Genomic DNA, 19,525 nt, shown 5'->3' with positions numbered 1-19,525 from the left:
TTTCTCTAATTCAACTAAAAAAAATAGTTGAATGGAAATGAAGTGTGCCTTAGCTAAAAAATTAAAGCACGTTTAATTGGTGAATTCAACTAAAAAAATAGCCATTTTAACGAATATGTTATTATTATTAAGGGAATGAGAATTTAAAAATCTAAATTAGCAAAAGTAAAATTTTTTTAGTTGTCTAAAAAAATATCCAACTAAAATCAGAAAATCAACTAATTCTTTCGCCAAAATGCTGATTTTGGTCTTTCCGAAAAGACAAATAGAAAAATTAACTTTTTACTAGAGGCAGATAGAGAGTTTTTGTCTTCGACATTCCGTCATTCCGATGACATGTAGCAATAATTATGTTGATACGTTAGATTCAACAAGAGATATTCACAACAAAAAACATATCACAGAATGAATACAAGCTATTGTTTAACAATTCATCTACTGTTTCAAGAAAATTTGCTTCCATGTTAACAGGAAACAAAGATCATCCAGATTCGTTATAAATCTGTATCTCGAGAACGGTAGCTTGTAGCATAATTTTGATCAACATCTTCCATATTGGAAATCAGAAAATTTGGTTGAAAAATGAAAAATAAGAAATAAAAAAAATTCATGATTTTCAATAAAACAAAAAGGCGGGTGAGTAATGTCAGAGACATAACTGGATGTCGTGAATACGAAAAAACTGACACGCTCCCATCACTTTTCCGAATATCAGTTAGTTGATTGATTGTATGAATTGTGCAAGCTTTCCTCTTTTTCACTAATAGAATTTGAAGCGATACACCTACATTAAAGTACAGTTTAGTTACATTAAACAGCTACTATTCTACAACTATATATTCCAAACTTGAAACAATTCCTTTTTAATTTGCTAATATAGGAAGCTAGGTACGACAAATTTGTAGTTTATTTTTATTGAAGCTATGAAGTTCGAAGATATCTGATTCTTCTCGAAATTTCAGTACGAGACAATTGCAATGGCCTGGTCTGAAATGTATCTACGATCTTCGGTATGCAAGAGTGATTCTAATAATAATAATAATGATAATAATAATAATAATAATAATAATAATAATAATGATAATACAGATTAATCTGTATATATGGCAACCCTGTTTCGCAAGGCATATTTTCACACGACCCCATACTAGTATAAAGATGTGTTCAACATCATCATTTTCGCTTTCGCATTGCCGTTCGTAATTGAATGTGTTAGTGACGGTACAAATCTGCTTTTCTACCTGTCTTCGGAGCCATCGTTCTGACGGTGTCTCGTACGTACAGAGTAGCTGCTTTAACTTAAATGACGCTATTTCTCACATCACATTTCCTTTTATACGTGCTAGTGGTAGCACGGTAGGACGTCCCCTTTGTTAGAATTCCTTTCCTATACGCAGAACGGGAAACAGTGAAACGATATAAAAGAGAGAGTTAGCAGAGCGGCAGCCAGTAATACTGAATGGGTCGTTGAGCTGTGGAGGAACAATTAAGGGCAAGGCAAAGTCCCGCTCAAACCGTGCTGGTCTGAAGTGCCCAGTTGGCGGCAGAATCCATCGTTTGCCTCGGAAGGGGAACTACGCCGAGCGTGTCAGTGCTGGTGCATCGGTCTATCTGGCGGCAGTGATGGAGTACTTGGTTGCCGAAGTGTTGGAGTTGACCGGTAACGCTGCCCATGACAACGAAAACGAAAATCTTCCCTCGTCATCTGCAGCTGGCCATCCGTTGAAAACCCCGTCCTTTTCAGGATGACCACATCACTGTGATAAAGAAATATTTAGAATTGCTTTAAGTTTAGCCAGTTCTGATACGCCTGGAAAGTAGAATGCGCAAATCAAGTGGAAACATTTGTTCTAACAATTTTTGTTTTCGGCCGCATACTAAAGTACTCGCGACAAAAATACATATTGATCTGTGGCAACTCTGTTTCACACGGCATATTTGTAAACTAGTATAAAGATGTGTTCAAAATCATCACTTTCGCTTTCGCATTGCCGTTCGTAATTGAATGTGTTAGTGACGGTGCAAATTATTTTAACTCCCATCTTGATGAATCTTTTGATAGGAAATATTAAGATCTGAGATGGTTCTCGTGTGTGTCTTGTTTCGGCAATGGGCCTTGCTGGACTTTTTGGCTGCCTTTTTCGGTTTCATTGTGCTGACGGTGTCTCGTGCATTCATATCGGGAAACAATGAGACGACAGGTCCTCGATGTTGCTGTCGTGTGTCTTGTTTCGGGGAGAGTTGCTCAGCAAATGATAGGAAAAGTGAACCATTCAACTTTTATATGGATGCTCTTGTATAGATACAGACATCTCGCGCTCTGATTGGCTGGTGCTGTCATGGGTTAAATCAAACAGGTTTTTCAATAGTGTACTATTGAAAAACTTCAATATTGTTGTAATACACGTTCAAGTTGAATATTTTCGATTCTATTGGTAGTTAGATTATATAAATCCTTCTACAGATCACTGAGCTATGAGCTTTCAAAATACGAGAAAGGCAAACGCGCCATATGAATTATCCTCTTTGATACTCGTTTATACCAAACATTTCAGAAAAGTTTAATTGTGAACTATTTAAGAATATGTCACACAACTGAAAGTTTTAGCATAAAATTGTGATCATATTTCCGATGGCATGTAGCAAGAATTATGTTGATTCGTTAGATATAACAGGAGATATTCACGATCAAAAACTTATCACTCTCTCAGAGGGTAAATTTTGAAAAGGCGCCCCATAGTAAAGTAAGTCGTATTCACGACAAAAAATTTCAACAGTGCTAAATTTTTTTTAAACGTCGTACTTTAAATTATCTAAAACGTTTCAGAAGATAACAAATTGATCGGACTCACCGTTTCTGAAATATATCTTATTCAAAATTTTTAAAGGATTTTTGCTTAGTCCCTTTTCAATAGCAAGGCTAGAGTAAAAATGGCAAACTAACGATGCGAATTGTCTCTTTTGATCATAAAGAATGCATATGAAAAATTTGAGCCAAATAAAAATATACAAGAATATATCGACCTTTGACTTCGTATGGAATTGCGCTATATATCAATTCACCACGGTTTCATGTCAAAAAGATGCTCATCTACGAGGTCTGTTCAAAAAGTTCCCGGAATTTTTTAATTGCGCGCGTCTGGAGAGTCCGGTGGGCAAAAATTTTTTTTATTGTGTTGGTACATATGTCCCTAATGTATGGTAAAATTTTCAGCTGTATTCATTGTTTACATTCTGTCTTGTAGCGGCTGGTGTAGACGTGTTTTTTTGAGCTCGGCGATTTTTGTTAGTTTAAACAATGGAAGAATTGAAGAGTCAAAGAATTTGTATTAAATTTTGCGTGAAAAATAAAATAAAGTGTAACCAAGTGTGCGAAATGTTACAGAGAGCCTACGGTGAGTCTGCTATGAAAAAAACAAGTGTTTAAGAGTGGTATAAGCGTTTCCCAGATGGCCGCGAAGACGTTAAAGACGACGAACGCTCCGGTCGACCCAGCACGTCAATAATCGATGAAAATGTGGGAAAAGTGGAAAAATGATTATGGATGATCGCCGAATCACTATTAGAGAAGTTGCTGATGAAGTTGACATATCAGTTGGCTCATGCCATCATATTTTTTCAAATGTTTTGGGCATGAAACGAGTGGCAGCAAAATTCGTTCCAAAACTGCTGAATTTTGATCATTGCTTATTTGTGATTTTTGGCTAAAAACAAGACTTTAATCATGCCGCAACCTCCTTATTCACCAGATATGGCTCCGTGTGATTTCTTCCTGTTCCCAAAGTTGAAGAGACCCACGAAATGACAGCGTTTTTCATCGATTGAAGAGATAAAGGCAGAATCGCTGAGAGTGCTACAGAGCATTACAAAAAGTGACTATCAGGGGTGTTTCGAAGACTGGAAAAAACGCTGGCATAAGTGTATTATATCTAGGGGGGATTACTTTGAAGGGGACCATATAGATGTAGACGAATAAATAAATATTTTTTAGAAAAATGAGAATTCCGGGTACTTTTTGAACAGACCTCGTATAAATCTTGTATTTTACACAAATTGCATGCAGTCGCTGCAGGCGCTAAATCAGGTGAACGCAGTACATACCGACTTTTCTGCTACTTTTGATAAAATAAACCAGTAAATAGCAGTTGCCAAATTAAGTAGACTTGAATTTAGTGGTCTTTTCTTGAACTGATTCCAATCTTATCTGATATGACGGTAGCTGCACAGCTGAACCTTTTCCAGCACACACGGGGACACCTCAAGGTAGTCACTTGGACCCCCTTTTGTTCTTACTCTCTTTCGCTGCAATAACTAAAACTTCGCCAATCAGTTCGTGCTGGCATCTCATCAGACACAGTCGACAATTGCTTACGGTCGAGACGATAGAAACAAAGACAATACAGTGTAGTGAACAATAGAGTGTACGAAATGGGCAAATACGATTTAACAAAGCCTAAAACTTGGCCTACAAGGCCAAATTCAATTTGTATTGATTTCAAGCGCTGCAAAGTTAGGCCAGCAGCAACCGAAATTGAAATCTTGCTTAAGGAACGAATGCATCTAAACGTTACTGATGTAAGTGAGATTCAATTCAACAAGGCGTCTAACTGTGTGTACATTATGTTCAAACGTGAAAAAGATGCAATTGCATTTGCTTCGGTTAATAACGGGGTGCACAGTATTGATCATGACAATGTTAAATATAAAATCCCTGTGTACATGGTGGACAATGCCATAGAAGTACGCGTACATGACCTTACCCCGCAGACCAGCGAGGGGTATGTTCGGGAATGTATGTCGCAGTACGGTGAATTTCTTTCCATCGAAAGGGAAGTATGGCGGAATTTTTTTCCGGGTATCCGGAATGGCGTGCGAGTTGTGCGTATGCAACTACGTAAAGCAATTCCATCTTACATCATTTGTGATCAAGACGGGATACATCCGTGTAAAACGCTGATTACGTATGAAAATCAACTGGTTACATGTCAGTTTTGTGAACAACCTGCACACTACGGCAAACCTTGCACTGAAACTGCAAAAAGGATATCTTTAAACAAAAATCAGGACAACCGCCCAACAACGGAAACTAGTGAGCGCAGTACTCCTGTGGTACCATCAAACCCACCAACAACTGCAATTAATGCACAACAAGGCGCGTCTACAGCAACTAACAACCAACCCAAGAATGCGAATTACAAGGAAAACGAAGAAAAAACGGAAGCCAACAACGATACCACCGATGCAGCAATGGAGGACGAGACGAGCCACGAACAAAGTGCCCTTCACTCATCGCAAGATAAAAATGGAAGCTCCTCTCCCCCTAGAAAAAGGGTGACAACGAGATCCAACGGTAAAAAAATTATTTTATCTAATAAAAACATGGCTCATTCGGCCACGTAAAGCTTGTACGCAAATTGGCCTGAATAAAAAATTTTTTATAAAAAAAAAATAAAACTTCGCCAATGATTTCAAATTTTTCCATCTTATTGAAGACCTTGACGACGCCAGATTTCTGCAGAATCAGTTGGACATCTTCTCTAATTGGTGCGATCTTAATAGAATGACTTCGAACGCAATAAAATTTTCTGTGATTTTTTTTTTACTCGCAAATGCTATACAGTCACATTTAACAGTTTTGCTGTAGATGTTTTCACTACCTCGGAAACAAATTCTACTAGTGGTGATGAAAAGTTTCAACCTTGACCGCAAAAAAGACACTGCAGTATGGTTCCCTATAGTAATGGTCATATTAAGGCACAAAACTGTTTTGAAAGCCGATTTTTGGTTTACGTGTTTGGCATCTTAGTCAGTATGATAAACAAAATTTTTTCGTTCACTTTTAATATCTAAGTTTTGAGCAACAACGACAGATCAAAAATCCGAACGCGAACGCTCTGTGAAAACGTGATTACCTATGTTGATACGGAATCTATTGGATTTTTGAAAACTTGAAAACAGAATGATTGTCCGGCAATCGACTTACGTTAGCACGAGTGCACAGATATTGTAGGCCTACGAATGGAATCAATTTATGATCAAGCACATTAAAATATGAAACTTTGAATAAAACATCCAAAATTTGGGGAAAACAATTTCTTGATTATTTTCAGCCATCGCCAAATCGCCGTTCTAATCGAACCAGCAAGCAACCAAACAGAAAGTTGAAGGAAAGTTTCGTCACCAAAACTCGAACTCGAAAATTGTATCAGCAAGTTTTAATGAAGTACCAAGGATATCTGAAACCTATGCCAAAATGGATTTCGGACAGCTTCCTGGCCAAGAATTTTACATGGCAACGGCACGAGGAGATGCTCCTACGAAATTTAAGTTTTCTTTTATGGACAAATTTGTCACAAAAAACCTGATGATTTGCAAAGGATATGCAGCTACGGAGCAAAGACCAAAGTGTTCGTGACGAAAACGACGATGGACTCGAAGTTGTACAAGAAAAAATGCCGGGTACTACCTTTCATTAAAGCCCATAAATTTTGGAAAGATTTGGCGAGTTGCCACTACAGCCGGGATATCATCCAGTGGTACCGCAATAATAACGTAGATTTCATCGATAAAAACGTAAGTCCACCCAACTACCCGCAGTTCCGGCCCTTCGAGAGATTTTGGGCAGAACCGAAGTGGAAGTTTAAGAAAATATCTAGATGACCAAGGTTTAAGGTCCTCACCACGACGTCCAGTTTTCACTTTTATCCAATCTTCTGGTATTTCGTTAAGTCACCTTATTAGCATATTATATTTGATTTAGATTACCCGAAATTTGTCTTACTTGAAAACATTGTACAAAAAGAGTCTGTTTTGATTGAATAAGAGCGGCTTCAAATAAATTTTGAACTAAAATCTAAAAGCCAGATATTTCTCTTCGCCAACAGTCTGGCGAACAGCCGCAAGACACACGCCGTTCCATGAACGCAGATTAATAAAAAGGTGCAACTTCCAACACTTTCGACAGACATTAGATCGTGTTTCCTCCCGGACGTAATTCAATTCCGGGCTCACCAAGCATCCCGATGAAACTTTGCAGCAATCAGCTAACGATCTCATTTAGACCAGTTCTGCCCATAGGCCACTGCCGAATATATCCTGCAGGCGGTTGATTAGACTCAGACTAAGCTTAGAGCAGTCATCGCCTCTCTCTCTCTCTTCAATCAAATTTCCGGCCCAGAAAGTAAAGCCCGCACTTACTTAGTTATTTTCGGTAATAGAAACGGTCGCCGCGGGCGTCTCGTTTGCCCCGGAATGGATGTGATCCGAGACCACAATTGAAAAAAATTTGCTTTCGAGCTCACGCCGCCTTTTCGTCTTCAGAATCCTATTTCGAGCATACTGCAAAGTTAGATCATAAGCCAATGCCGCCTCACCTTGACGTGTGAGCTGTCGGCCGTTAATATGGATCACCTTTTTCGCCGTTCCCCCCTGTTTGCCACCCCAACAACCGGACAAACGGGCGGGAGATTGAGGAAAATTGATTACCTTATGGTCCCGAAACTCGGCGATGATTATGATGTTGATGGCGGTGCTGGCTGGTCACGAAACGAAATCGAAAGCCGAAAGCCCATAAAGCCTCCCGAAAAATCGGATGACGGTGCGGGACGCTGTGTGGTGTGTTCTAACTACAAATTGGAATCCTGTGATCCCGGTTTTTGCTAGAATGGTTCGTTCACACTTGATTCTACGACCTGCTATTTCAACCACAATATGTTCTCGCTTTCGGCGATTAATCGACAACAGCAACCACACAACAACAACAAAAAATGATCGATGTCCGATGGCGATTGTGTTGCAAAAGTTAGTGGCGATTGGTTGGCCGATACATTGTTCTAAAAAAATACCGTGCATGAGTTTCCTCTGCCTCTGCCGGTCGGCCAAATCGGGCAAGTCGTGCTGCTCAACGTCGGCTCCAATTTCGACGTAAATGCAGAAACTAATCAAGAGGTATATTTCCAAACGATATTGCCATAATTACTGACGTTTGATTTCGTGAAAGGATTGTTCCTCGATGCATAATAGCCTCGGGTTGCAATGCACCTTTTAAAAGGAGTGTCTCATCAAACTGGCACGTGTTTCAATTGGAACCCCAGCTTTGCGACATTACGAACATAAGGAAGTGGAGAATTACTGAGAAGTCGTCGTATTAAAATCGTAACGATTGTGTCGTATTTCACAATGGTTACGATTATATACAACGGCTAATGAAAGGTCGGATGATTTAGGTAATAGGAAATTATGAAGATAATGGAAATTTAAAAACTGGTTCCATACCAACCTATAAAAACAAATTTCAACAATACCAACATGCAAATAAAAAATCTGGTGCAATGATGCCTTTCTCATATTACTTATATTTCCAGATATATCACTAAAAGATTTTGACAAGAATTTTTTTTTTCTTGAATAAAATAAGAAACATAACTTTTTCGATTTGTAAACAGTTATGTCAAGTTAATGAGAATATTACTTCATCGTTGCATCGTCGCACTAAATGGTTGAACACACTTTACCCTATAGTTCCGGAACCGGAAGCCGGACCCGGACGAAAAAAAAAATTTATATATGAGACTATACGAACTTTTATTTGAGCCTACTATTTCTGGAACCGGTCTGGGAACCAGTATAGCCGAAATCGGTTCGTTTAGTAAGTAACTAATATAGCCTACAAATTTGATCAGTTTTGAGCCAAATCTAGAAGAATTTTATGCTTTTTTTGCATCCTCGCTCTAAATGGCGGTGCGCAATTTAAAGTACATTTTACCCTATGAAAACATGGTGAAATTCGATTGCAACTCATGGGACTTTTTTATTTTATGAGTATCATTATTTATTTTATGAGTATCATTATTTTATTTTATGAGTATCATTATTTGACACACGCTCACACACATACATACACACTTAGCCTTGCGGGACAATTTTCACTAGTCCATTTTTCAAATGATTGCATAAACTTTCTATATGAGAAAGGTAATAAATGTACTTTTATAGAAAAGCATCGTTTTCATGATTTTGTAATAACACTAACAAATATATACAAATTGAATAAAATATTTACAAATCTACATATTTTTCACCTAAAAATATATATATTTAAAGGTGGCAACCATGCACGCTATGCGAAATTGAACAGAGCACGCTGCGAACAGATCAAAGCCAAAGGTGGTGTTTTCTTCTTCCTTACCGCTCGTACCGATGCGTACCAGTTTTGCATCGTCATTTTGAATGACGATTTGAATGTTTTGACACTCATCCCCCTCTAAATTTAGAACTTGAAGTGAGATCTGGATTAAATTGCACAGTATCTTTCAAGACAATGAAAGCTTTAATTTGATTAATGATTTGTGAAAATCGGTTTAATCGTTGCTGAGAAATCCAAGTGAGTTCCGTTTTTTGAAGCTTTTCTTCTCTGTTATCGGTGCTTTCTGAAGCGGAGACCGGGGACTAGTATTCACTAACTGCCAAGATCTGCCAACTCAATGAATTTAACAGTAGGTTTTATAAAAATGTGAAAAAATACACATGAAATTGAAAATTTTCACACATCGCACTGTAATACCGGAACCGGAAGTCCGATCTGGTTTCGGCTGCCGAGACATGTTTCCTAAGATGTGCCTTCGTTAATGCCCAAAATTCCTCAATTGGTCGAAGTTGTGGGCAATTTGGTGGATTTGTCTTCTGGCCAGAAGACAACAAGATCCTTGTGGCTTCGAATCATGGGTAGAAGTCGTTTTTGTAAATATTCCTTGATGTATATTTCACTGTTCATTGAAGCAGTGGTGATGAAGGGTTTCGATCTTACAGCAGCTACAAATTGCTTGCCAGACCATAGCTTTTTTACCAAATATTTCGACTTCATTCGATATCTCGGACTGGTTTAACACTTGCCCTTCTCGCACCGTATAATATTGTGGTCCCAGCAAGGATTTGTAATCGAGTTTCACGTAGGTTTCGTCGTCCATGATTATGCAGTTCAAATTTCCAGCAAGAATCGTATTGTACAGCTTTCGAGCCCTCGGCCTGATCGATGCTTCTTGTTTCGGGCTACGTTTTGGTTGTTTCTGCTTTTTATAGGTTCGAAGATTTAAACGTTCTATACCACGAAGAACATGTGCCCACTTTTTTGGCCACATCCCGAACTGAAACCTCCTTCTTTTGCTCGAACGCCTTCAGTATACGTTTATCCAACTGATGGTTAGCAGGATCTTTTATTCGACCCGTTTATCCTCAAAGGTGTTATCCTCACCGAACTTCCTGATTGCATTTCACACGGCTTTTGTCGTGAATACGACTTACTTTACTATGGGGCGCCTTTTCAAAATTAGCCATATGGAAGAATGGGCAGAACTTAATCGTGAATATCTCGACTTGTATTAATGGTAGCAACATAATTCTTTCACCATTTCATCAAAAATATGATCAGGAATTCAGGATAATATTTTGAACAGTGTGCGATAACCACAAACAACTCAAAAATTAAGTTTTCTTAAAATTTGAAAACAACGCGGAAAACTCTTTACTTTCGCTTGGGTTTTTCGCGCAAGGACGACGATTTTGAGGTAGTCAGGCACATATCTTCAACTGAATGCGTATAAAAGGGGAACCGTGGTCGAAAATCGATAATTTCTTCTTGTGCGTTGGATGGAAGCAGACGTCGTGGGACCAGCAGCTTCGGAGAGTGCACCTTCTGCGTGGTTAAAAACCTCAAACGCTCAGGTCGCATCTCTCATTCGCTTGCTGGCCATCAAGGCGAGAACCAGCAGCGACTGAAACTGGATTCTGAGTCTGTTATTGGATCTAAATTTAGGTCCTGAACTCAGGGTCCAGTTCTCTATTCCAGACTTCTATTCGGTTCTTCTTAAAACCATAATAATACTCCTAAAGAATTATGCGGAATTTACTTTACTGTACCTCTACACAACCCATTTTTGTCGTGAATACGACTTACTTTACTATGGGGTGCCTTTTCAAAATTTACCCTCTGAGAGAGTGATAAGTTTCTGATCGTGAATATCTATTGTTGTATCTAATGAATCAACTTAATACTTGCGACATGCCGACATGGAAATATGATCACAATTTTATGATAAAATTTTCAGTTTTGTGACATAGTCTCAAATAATTCAAAATTAAACTTTTCTGAAATGTTTGGTATAAACGAGTATCAAAGAGGATAATTCATAAGGCGCGTTTGCCTTTCTCGTATTTTTAAAGCTCATAGCTCAGTGATCTGTGAAAGGATTTATATAATCTAACTACCAATAGAATCGAAATTTTTCAATTTAAACGTGTATTGCAAAAGCATTGAAGTATTTCAATAGTACACTATTGAAAAACCTGTCTCATTTGCTCCATGTCAACACCAGCCAATCAGAACGCGTTCCAAGGAAGAGAACAAAATATCTGCTGCTGTACAACAAATCGTCCGGGAAAAATGTTCCGAAAAGTGGTGAATATCGCAGTGAGTTCCTCAATTTGGTCCTTGTGAATGCTAGAAACGAATCCCTACAGCATATTGATAGTTTCTTTCAATAAATTATGCAAATCCGAAATGAAATAATCGACAATAAAATTCTGTATGCGGCTATTTTTATAGCCGTTCGGACCGCCCATTAGTGAAAAAGCTACAAACGAAATCACATAAAAGGAAATCTCTTAACAAAAATTCAATCAGTTTGGATTCAATCGCCACTGCGAGCAGATGTGTTTTGTGTTGTCTGCACGCTTTCGACAAGAGCGATTACGTCACAGCTGCCAGTCATTAGCATTGGGAAAAAACAACGGTGGAGAGCATTGCACAATATCAGCCGTTCTAATGGCTTTAAAAGTTTTCTAAAGAACTATTAGGATTTGTTGTTCGAAAATCGTAGGGAAATATCCTCAGTTTACGGCAAATCAAGAACAGTTTGCTTAGATTTGTGCACTTTTCGCTGTGTGAAACTCACAGTAATCGAGATCAAGTGAAGCCTTCTTTGTTTTTGCGAAAAATGTTCCAGAGTTTAATGTCGTAGAGAATTACGCAATTTGACCTTTCTGAATGCTAGAAACGAGTCCCTCCAGCATATTGATAGTTTCTTTCAATAAATTATGCAAATCCGAAATGAAATAATCGACATTAAAATTCTGTATGCGGCTATTTTTATAGCCGTTAGGACCGCCCATTAGTGAAAAAGCTACAAACGAAATCACATAAAAGGAAATCTCTTAACAAAAATTCAATCAGTTTGGATTCTATCGCCCCTGCGAGCAGATGTGTTTTGTGTCGTCTGCACAGCTAGTTTCGCTTCCGACAAGAGCGATTACGTCACAGCTGCCAGTCATTTGCATTGGGAAAAAACAACGGTGGAGAGCATTGCACAATATCAGCCGTTCTAATGGCTCTAAAAGTTTTCTAAAGAACTATTAGGATTTGTTGTTTGCAAATCGTAGGGAAATATCCTCAGTTTACTGCAAATCAAGAACAGTTTGCTTAGATTTGTGCACTTTTCGCTGTGTGAAATTCACAGTAATCGAGATCAAGTGAAGCGTTCTTTGTTTTTGCGAAAAATGTGAAAAAGGGGAATGCGTACATAATTCATACAATTGATATTCGGAAGTGTTAAGGAACATGTCAGTTGTTTTCGTATTCACGACATCCAGTTATGTCTCTGACATTACCCACCCGCCTTTTTCACTTACTCCTTCCATTTTTGCTATCTTTCACAGTGACAGTCCGCGTTCTGTGCACCATTTGTACACAATTTTTCGATGTTGTTCTGCTGAAAGTCCACGCATTTCGAAACAAACTAATGAAAACGAATAAATAACTGCACAAGTGGTTAGAGAAGAGTGTAAACAACAGGACGCAGCCAAAAAATTGACAGATTCTGAACCATTGCGAAATGGCAGCGATTTTTGGTTGCGTCCATACTTTTTGGAACAGTATTTACTTCACCCAATTATGGATGTCGCCACTGCGCATCATAGCCTTTTTTAATAAGCCACTCGGCCACCCTGCCTTTTCGGCCAACCAGCCCCGGTCTCCCTTACCAGTAGTCGCTATACTAGATATTGAAGCGACATCAAACATCGTTTGTGATGTGATTCATTGTGATGGTTTGTAACCAATATCGATGAATCAGAAGTCTCCATCTTGGATATTGAAACGATTCAGAACATCGTTTTATGGCATATACTGATCGTTTTTGTTTTAAAAACATTCATTATATTGTATCCAACAATATACATAAGATAAATATTTTTACGTTGAAAATTTCAAGCAACATCGACTTATGTTATGTATAAATTCCAAATTACGTAATCTTTTTTAATCCTTTTTAACGCTCAAGGAAAATATTTTTCCCTACTTTAGAAATCGTTATCAATTCTTCAATTATTATTAAACCGATGTTTTTTTACTGAATGTTAATAAAACTTATTTCCAAAGCGACAAATTTCGTAGAATACCATAACTAACTATTTATTTTACTATTCTGATAATTAAAGCAATTGAAGAAATAAATTAAATTATGATATAATAAACTCTTCGTTTATTTGTTTCTGAAGATCACAGGGAAAAATATTTCTCATGAAATTATAGAAAACTTATGCACCCTGCTATGTTTTTTTCTGGTGATATTTTTATACTTTACACCCACAATAGCTAAAGTATTGTGTTGTACTGACATATTTCGTTCTGAACTTCTCACAGTCGTGAAAGTGCTACCGAACCCCCGATGATTATGGGTATAATAACAGATCGGCTGAAAAGTTCGTATCGTTTCTATGAGAGGGCGCCACTAGAATTAAATCCATACCATTTTCAGTTAGTACCAACCTTCAAAAGATACATGTATAAATTTGACAGCTGTCTGATTATTAGTTTGTGAGATATTGCATTTTGAGTGACGCTACTTTTGTTATTGTGAAAAAACTGGTAAAAAAGAAATTTCGTGTGTTGATGAAACACTACTTTTTGATGAAAAAAGTGCCGCCGATACCAAAAAAATGGCTTGATGAGTGTTATCCAGACTCTGCACCGGGCGAAGCAACAATTCGTAAGTGGTTTGCAAAATTTCGTACTGGTCATATGAGCACCGAAGACGATGAACGCAGTGGACGTCCAAAAGAGGCTGTTACCGATGAAAACGTGAAAAAAATCCACAAAATGATTTTCAATGACCGTAAAGTGAAGTTGATCGAGATAGCTGACACCCTAAAGATATCAAAGGAACGTGTTGGACATATTATTCACGAATATTTGGATATGAGAAAGCTTTGTGCAAAATGGGTGCCGCGTGAGCTCACAATCGATCAAAAACAACAACGAATTGATGATTCTGAGCAGTGTTTGGAGCTGTTATATCGAAATAAAACCGAATTTTTTCGTCGATATATAACAATGGACGAAACATGGCTCCATCCCTTCACTCCGGAGTCCAATCGACAGTCAGCTGAGTGGACTGCATGCGATGAACCGAACCCAAAGCGTGGAAAGACTCAACAATCGGCCGGTAAGGTTATGGCGTCTGTATTTTGGGATTCGCATAGTATAATTTTCATCGACTACCTTGAAAAGGGAAAAACCATCAACAGTGACTATTATATAGCGTTATTAGAGCGTTTCAAGGACGAAATTTCAAAAAACGGCCTCATTTGAAGAAGAAAAAAGTTTTGTTTCATCAAGACAATGAACCGTGTCACAAGTCGATGAAAACCATGCTGAAATTGAACGAGTTGGGCTTCGAATTGCTCCCTCATCCACCGTATTCTCTAGATTTGGCCCCCAGTGACTTTTTCCTGTTCTCAGACCTCAAGAGAATGCTCGATGGTAAAAAATTTAGAAGCAATGAAGAGGTAATCGCTGAAACTGAGGCCGATTTTGAGGCAAAGGACAAATCGTACCATAAAAATGGTATCGAAAAGTTGGAAGATCGCTATAATCGCTGTATCGCCTCTGATGGCAATTATGTTGAATAATAAAAACGAATTTTGGCTAAAAAATGTGTGTTTCTATTAAACGATACGAACTTTTCAGCCGAACTGTTATATGAATATTTTTCAGATGTATATAATTTTCACTGTTTGGCAACCGTATGCACTCTGAAAGGGCAAACGTCCAACATTGTTATACCTCTATTGACTCGTATTTTTATTAAACTAATTTTCTATATATTTTCAAAAATCTTAAACTTCTGTTGGTTGACTATGCTATAAACCCTGGATTGATTGTAGTTTTGGTTACCAAATTGAGATATTGCTTAATCATTAATGAGTGAGAGAACTTGCTAGTTTTTCTAACAATCATAGAACTAAAAACTGGAGAGTTGGCATCACTGGGAGTGCGATGCGGTGTCCTGATGCTGCTCTCAAAAAAGTATAATTTCAATGTGTTGTTTGATACGTATAGTTAAAAATGGGTAAATGTGTGTTTAGTAGTGAGAGTGCTATTTATTGAATAATATTGTTCCGCGAAACTAAAGATGCTCAAGCGGCAGAAAATGAGAATTTACCGCCCCAAAATTCAACGATGTTAACCTGTTAACCGATCGAAGCGCCGTGTGCATGTCATTGTCGGTGTTGTCGGATTTCTATGGAATGTATGAAAGTTTACAAGTCGATCGTGTCATTCAGACTGAAGGTCTAGGGTTGGTCTGCAGTGGACCATTCGCGAGTGTTTTTATTTTATTCTTTCAGTGGTCGTGTTTCATCTCACGTTGCTGACAGCAGAGTGAGCAGGATAAAATGGATACTGGTGAGATCGTTCCTTAAAGATATTTTATACTTTCCTTATTATATTTCTCCTGAGTATCGAAAATCAGGTTTTGTTGAGATCATATTGTTTACCAAAACATATCCGGATCTCTTTCCCTCTCTATTAACAAATCTCCTATCCCGTGATGCTCGTGGCGTTACAGTGGTACCCGCGGTCTCTAGAAACAACGAGTATCGGACTAACATTCTTTCCTTTCCCTCAGTAGCACAGCCATTGGTCGTAGCCAGCGTCGTTATTGATCATTGAATAAAAAGTTAGGAGTGAGTGGGTATGTACAGTGAAAATGATTTGCTTCTCCCAAGCTTCATTTTCTTGGTTCATTGTACATTTCCACTCATTCGGTCAATCACGAAGTGCAACTACGGACGATCTACTTCAGCTCAGCTCAGCTCATAGAACTAAAAACTAACAAAAATAATAAACACAATCATACACATCTTTATCACCAAAACATAATTTTTGTCTAAATTGTCCCTTTTGAAGATTGTGAGTCTCAAATAAACTGTTGATTTCAAATGTTTTTTCTATCTGTTTCTCACACAAGAAGTAAATCCTAAACCAGAAATGACTCAAAAAGTTAATTTTAAACGAGAATCTAAAAAATCTGTTCACATACATATACCAAAAGAGAACACACCTGATGCAGAACTTTTCTCCATTACCCAACGAAAAGACTGACCGCAGATATTACTGATAAAATTAAAATTTGGAAATCCAGAAGCTGGCGTCACAAGTTCTCGGAGACAGTTATAAATCCACCACCTCCTTTCATCCGGGGAAATCGTTCGGCTAACTGAACTACTGTGGATGTTATGAAACACTTGGTAGTTAACTGCAAAAATAATAAATCGATCGACCGAGAATTTTTTACATTTTGCCTTTCTCCATAGAAAGGTATTAGAATTGCTGGAAAAACCGACTATCGAACGGAGCCTCGGAGACCCATAGTGTTATATAACATTCGACGAGATCGGAAAATGTCTGTGTGTTCACTTTTGAAGATATTTAAACGCGCTCAATTTTCTCAGAGATGGCTGAACCGATTTTAACAAACTTAGGATCGTTTGAAAGCTACTGTCGGGCCATTGATCAAGTTCAAAGATCAAATGGCTGTGACTTTTGGTTCCGGAGATATGATTGTATAAGTGACGTAACCGACAAAACACGTTGATTTTTACCGCTATGCGTAAGGACATGCGTAAGGGGTGCTGCCCGGCGGTTAAGGATTGAAAAATTTTTGATCTTGAAAAAATACCATGTACACGAAATTTCCAAAATCGAAAATTTTGTTTTGATGCCGAAACTCTTAAAACTGCATGAAACGTCGAGATTTAGTATCATCTAAAAAAAATTGTATTTTAAAAAATCGACTTTTCGGGACTTTTGATATTTTTTCAAGTCCCAAAAAGTCGTCAAGAAAAAAATTCTCGACGTTTCATGCAGCCTTATGGCATCATTTCTTTTCGATTTTGGAAATATTATGTAAACCCTCCCATCCCCCCCCCTTGGTGATTTTCCAAGATATATTAAAATTCCACTAAGTAGACTAAGAAGGGTTCTTTAGATTTGCATCACTGTTCTCATACAAACAGGCAACGCAAATGTCAAGGACTCGTTTGGAAAAACTGTGTGACATAAACTACTTGAAGCAATCTGAATCAATTGGTGTCAAAATTAGTATCCGAAATTATTTAATAAAAGTATGATATATATTTTCATGGGATTGTTATGAAAGAAGAGAAAGGCATTATCACACCACTAGGTGGATTAAGAAGGGGTTTTTTTCAACTTTATTGGCTGTAGAACGAATAATACATTCGAACAAAAAAGTTCGGGAATCACTGGACTAACAGATTGATTTACAGACGTTCCAACGGTCGATATCTGTGTAAGTAAATAATTGGTGAGTATTTGCATAAAGGGTAAATTATGAATTCTTTGAAGAAATCGCTACTCGCCTTGTTAACGCATTTCGGGTCGTTTTCTGTGTCATTCATATAGTGAATCCTAGCGAAAAAAGTAGTACTGAAGAGCTCTGTTTTAAAAACGAAATAAGAACTTCTCGCGAAGTGCTCACGGCCGTGTCAGGAGTGCATAAATTTCAAAACAAATGATTCAGCGCTGCGACATGTGACATCAAATAACCACCAACATATTCCGAACTAATTGAATAAATAGTCTCTGTTCGTTCCAAAATGTCATAGCGCCGTCTAACAGCCCCACAGAGGACATACATCACATTCAAATAAGTGAGCAACAACAAACACATCCCGGCCTGAACGTGTCGGTCCTGTGTGTGTTCGGTCGTCACGCGGTGCCACGGTAGTTGTCTCTGCATGTTGTTTTCCCCCCCTACCGGACTGGAGAATGACGACGCTATGCATTTCAACAACACAAGATGAGATGATCTTTGGCGCGGCCTGGAAACGAGAAAACGGATCCAACAGAATTTAACTCACCAAAGCGCGGTGCGGTGCGGTTCCAACAAGTGTCAGCGTTAATCTTCCCGACCGGTTTCGCTGTTCTCCTTCGCTTACACTTTCAATTCCCTGCGGAGTTCCCGGTTTCAGTCATCACTCGGCAGGTTCCCGTCCCGCAGAAGGCAAAACACGCGCACGCACATGTTCGGCAGGAATTCAGTTCTAGGAAATATGACGCTCCGGGTTGTCTCCGTTCGGCGTAGGAAGTAACAACAAGCACATGGCCCGCCGAATGCAATCGTTAACAAGTGGCAAACAAAACTCAACGTCCCACTCCCGGATGACGACAGTCTGTCTCGGACGAATGGCTGCGCGGTTTTTTTCCTCGGTTTTCCAATCCCAATCCGTAATACATAATTGTCTGCTGTAATGGGACATTTGTGCTACCACCAACCAACCAACCAACCAGCCAGTGGAAGTTACGTTCCCAACGGAGAATTATAGCATATCAAATTACCTAATCGTTTTGTAAGAGTCGGAGATGTGATTGTTTTCTTTCGCATTTCTCAAAACAGTCAGTGTTCGGATATTTGACAATAAGGTCTCTGCTGACACTTTTGCCTGAACTGAAATAACAAACTCTCATGTATCAGCGACTTGTTTCAGGGAAAATTTATGACAACGAAAGGTTACACCTTCGGTGTGAAAGTGTTGGGTTCCGCTTCCTGTCTGAACGGATCGGTCGTACCAATAAATTGTGTGGCTCAATTTTCGTCTAATTGGTCACGTCGTAAAAAAACCTGAATATATTTTGAATATTGTGCTCTAGTCACATTTCAATTTCGGTTTTCCGAAACGTCTCCAAAACCCGCCGAAAGCCGCCATATATCGTCTAAAATCTTGTAAATTAAAACACCTCGCCTGGACCACCGACCCGATCGCAATCGCCAATCTGTCTGATGGTCTGATCGCATATCCGCACGTCAATTTCATAACTCATCCGAATAGGCAGGCGTAGTAAAATGTCGCCGGGCAGAGGCAGGGCAGGATCCATGGGACGTTCCCGCGTCCAGATAGAGCGCGTGTGTGGCGCGCGGACTGCCAGCCGAATGATTGATGACAAACGACTTTTGCGAACCGTTGCGCTGAAAAATGGCAAAAGATCGTATAATTTCATAATAATCGTAAAATAAAAGTTAATGATAAATGCTTTATTGATTGGGCACCACCGCCATTCGCGGCCCCTGTCCCGAATCGGGGACAGGGCGGATTTCCACCGAGACAGGGTACGCTGGACCGTCAGAGTGGCATTGAACCAAATTATGACGGTGATGGCCGTGACGATCTC

This window comes from Malaya genurostris, chromosome 3 (assembly GCF_030247185.1).
Source record: "Malaya genurostris strain Urasoe2022 chromosome 3, Malgen_1.1, whole genome shotgun sequence".
In the NCBI taxonomy this organism is placed as follows: Eukaryota; Metazoa; Arthropoda; class Insecta; order Diptera; family Culicidae; genus Malaya; species Malaya genurostris.
The sequence above is the reverse complement of the archived record's forward strand: the minus strand, read 5'-3'. Positions refer to the sequence as shown.